We start from the raw sequence: 3,578 nt of genomic DNA on the forward strand, positions 1-3,578 counted from the left end.
TTCCACTCCCAAATTGAGTCCTTTGATGGCTGAACAGTCCGATATGAGAGCCACAGATCCTGTTACAGGTGGGACAGACATACGTCGAGGGAAGGGGTCGTTGGGTCTGGTTTGCCGCGTGCTCCTTCCGCTGCCTGCGCTTGGTCTCTTCATTATCGTTGCATCGAGCCTCAAAGAGCTCAACGCCCTCCTGGATGGACTTTCTCCAGCTCGGGCTGTCTGCGGCCAGGGTCTCCCAGGTTCAGTGGTGATGTTGCACTTCACCAGGGAGGCTTTGAGGTTGTCCTTGTAACTTTTCCGCTGTCCTCCTTTGGCTCGTTCACTCTGAAGGAGCTCCGCATAAAGACGTAAACATAAACACATACGGATTAGGGGCCGGAGTTTGCCATTCGGCCCCTCGAGCCTGGTCCACCATTGAAGAAGACCCTGTCAGTTCTTCAACAGCAAGTTTTAACATCTGGGGCAGAGCCAACAGGCGCCTGGCTGCAATGAGTGATAAAAACGTGTGTTGGTCAGAAACCTGGCGAGCTCAATCGGAAGAGCATGAGACTCTTAATCTCAGGGTCGTGGGTTCGAGCCCCACGTTGGGCGATTTCTTTTCATTTCATGTTGCTTTCATGGAAAACCTCTGACCGAAACGGCACAAAACAAAAATGTTCCTTTCAAAGTCATTAAACTCCGAAATTTCCACTCCCCGCGAATCTCCTGAATCAGATGCCTCTAGTTTTTTGACTCAATCCATGTCCCTTTGCAATGTTGTGCTCCCACCCACACTATGAAATGTGCCAATAACTTATCGAATCATGGAATGGTTACAGCACGGAAGGACATTCGGCCCAACGAGCCCGTGCCGACTCTCAGCGAGTTCCATTCCCCCACCCTTTCCCCGTAGCCCTGCAATTGTTTTTCCTTCAGAAAATTATCCAACTCCCGTCTGAAAATAAGATTGAATTTGCCTCCACCGCCCTTTCAAGACGTGCATCCCAGATCATAACCACTCGGTGCTAAATGGCCATCTCCTGTTCCTATGGGTGAAGTTTGGGAAACACGAGATCAATTCCTGCCACACTCACAGCCTTCTTAAATATAGCACCTTCATTCTATTCTCGTAAAACCAGCTCCTGACGTTTCGGCCAGCTGTGTCGGTTAAAGCTCGGGTTATATTCCTAAGATTACTTTCCCTGTAGTGTAGCAGTTGTTAGTTTTGCCTTACACGCGAAAGGTACCCCGTTCGAGCACGGGTGGAAACATTATTTTGGAGACTATTTTTGCCGTGAAATAAATTGAACAAAAGTCGCCCCCGGTTCCTTTTCGCATGAGCACTGAACATTTTAAACCAGTCTCCAATATACAGAGTGAGTAAAGTCAGTAAGGGGAGAAAACTTCATCAATGATTCAAAATCCTTAAATAGTTAAAGTTCAGTTATTGAAGTTTCCACTGTCCCTCAGTTGCAATTCTACAAAACAACGCTGTCGGTTAATGAATGGGGAATAAAACAAATAATCTTCACCCATCCCCATCCCCCGACACACAGTTTAATTTGTTGCATGTCATTATTTTAAAGATTTTGAATGAAAGATTTACTTTCTGCATCCGGGCTCCCTCTGTGAGCACCGTATCACTAAACGAGCAGGAAACACGTTAAAGAGTTTACCACAATTGCTGACATTTCTTTGCTTTTTTCTTGTGTTTTTTCAGCTCTTCGTCCTTTTCAGCTCCTGACTGCGGATATTGCTGTGATTAAACCTGAACACAATGCAATGTCTGTATCACTGTTTCCCCGGTGTCAGGCAGAGACAAGCCTGCTGCCCTCATTTATTTCATGTGACAGGACACAAAAGTTCAAAATCAACCTGCAAGTGGCCACACCCAACACCGAATAATCAGGATGGCCTAGCGGTCTAAGGTTCTGGGTTCAGGTCACTGTCTCCTCTGAAGATGTGGGTTCATGTCTCCTTTCTGATATATTTTTTGAACCAAAAACTAATGTGCGATAAAATGGAACAAGTGCAGTCCGGTGTGCATTGTCACATGATGCAAGCTACCTCGGACCCGGACGAAAGCCCCATCCACCGAGCACATGCTCAGGAAAACCCCGGGGGAGAGAATATCCCGGTCATTGGTCCTTCCAGTAACACTGAACAAGTGTCCGGTCTGAAACATTCCAGAGTAATAACTTCCAACTGTAGTATCTAACAGTCAGGATGGCCAAACGGTCTAAGGTGCTGTGTTCAGTTCTCAGTTTCTTCTGGTGATGTGGGTTCAAATCCAGCTCCTGACATTCAGTGTTTTTAATTACAAACTCATTTGTTTGGACACCACTCTCAAAGTGCTTTGGGAGATCCATCGAACTTAATAAACTGACCCCACTTCAATGATAAACAACGATATCAAAGTTACTTCTCAAACCGGGAATCGATCCTGGGTGGCTGTAGCGAAAGGAATGGTTTTGTGAAACATTGAAATGTGCCCTCCAAATATCTCGCACTGCGAATTTAAAAACACGGTTATAATTTGTTTCAGTGCAAAAGAAGGCAGGCTCGAAGTGACAAATGGCCGACTCCTGTGCCTGGTTCTTGTGTTCTTATGCAGAACAAATGATCAAATGAACAACTCTCCCTCAGTTCGCATTTCTTTCATTGTGCAAATGAAGATTGTGGGTTCATTAATGATGTTTTCCTGTGAAAGCACCATAAATGTTGAAGGAAAATAATTCACCAAACATGGGGCTCGATACCACGACCCGGAGATTAAAAGTCTAATACTATGCCGACTGAATGAGCCGGGCCTGCAAAAGTTGCATCTTCCGGTCGCTGATTGCTGCCTGGCGCCTGTTGGCATCGCCCCGTGTGTTTATCTCGAGCTTCATACCACGAAACCGGTTCTCCTGAATTTCAAGGCTTGTAAGGAGATCAATCATCAAAAGCCGTGTCATTAACCACAGCTGGGTCGTCAATTTTCTGATCGCAAAGTTCTTTCAGTCCTTGTCAATATCTCTTGTCTATTTGCCGGTGTTTCCCGATTCTGTCAGTCTCTCTGGCTCTCTTTTGTTATATGTGGTAACCTGCAGGTTGATTCTCGATGAATGCCTGTGTTTGTGTCTTCAACAACAACAGAAAATGTTTCTTATATATTTCTTACGTTCTCTCCAATGCCTTGATATCCTTCCTAAATTGTGGTGCTCAGAATTGTAAACAGTTCTCCAACTGAGACCTAAACCGGGATTGAAAAGGTATGGTATAACTTCCTCGCTGGTGTCCTCCATTTCACGACATATAAAGCCAAGGGCCCTGTATTCTTTTAAAACAAGTTAGCAACTTATCTACCCAGCTTCAAACATTTATGTGTGTAAATCACTCAATTCTTCAACTTCCCTTTTAACATAATACCATTTAGTTTATGTTTTCTCATATCACCTCCCTTTGTTTCCCAGACCTTACACACAGGTACAGGAGGAGGCCCATTCAACCCCTCGATCCTGTTACATAGGAGCAGGAGGAGGCCCATTCAGCTCCTCGAGTCTGTTACACAGGAACAGGAGGAGGCCCATTCAGCCCCTCGAGCCTGTTACACAGGA

The 3,578-nt window shown here is 45.4% G+C and overlaps 1 non-coding gene across 1 annotated transcript; it reads left to right on the top strand.

The window, feature by feature from the left end:
• The first annotated feature begins 518 nt into the window (after positions 1-518).
• Positions 519-591, top strand: trnak-cuu (transfer RNA lysine (anticodon CUU)). Its single transcript has one exon. It is a non-coding gene; the product is annotated as a tRNA-Lys (tRNA).
• Positions 592-3,578: the final 2,987 nt, after the last annotated feature.

The sequence above is a fragment of the Pristiophorus japonicus genome, unplaced genomic scaffold (assembly GCF_044704955.1).
Source record: "Pristiophorus japonicus isolate sPriJap1 unplaced genomic scaffold, sPriJap1.hap1 HAP1_SCAFFOLD_47, whole genome shotgun sequence".
Classification (NCBI taxonomy): domain Eukaryota; kingdom Metazoa; phylum Chordata; class Chondrichthyes; family Pristiophoridae; genus Pristiophorus; species Pristiophorus japonicus.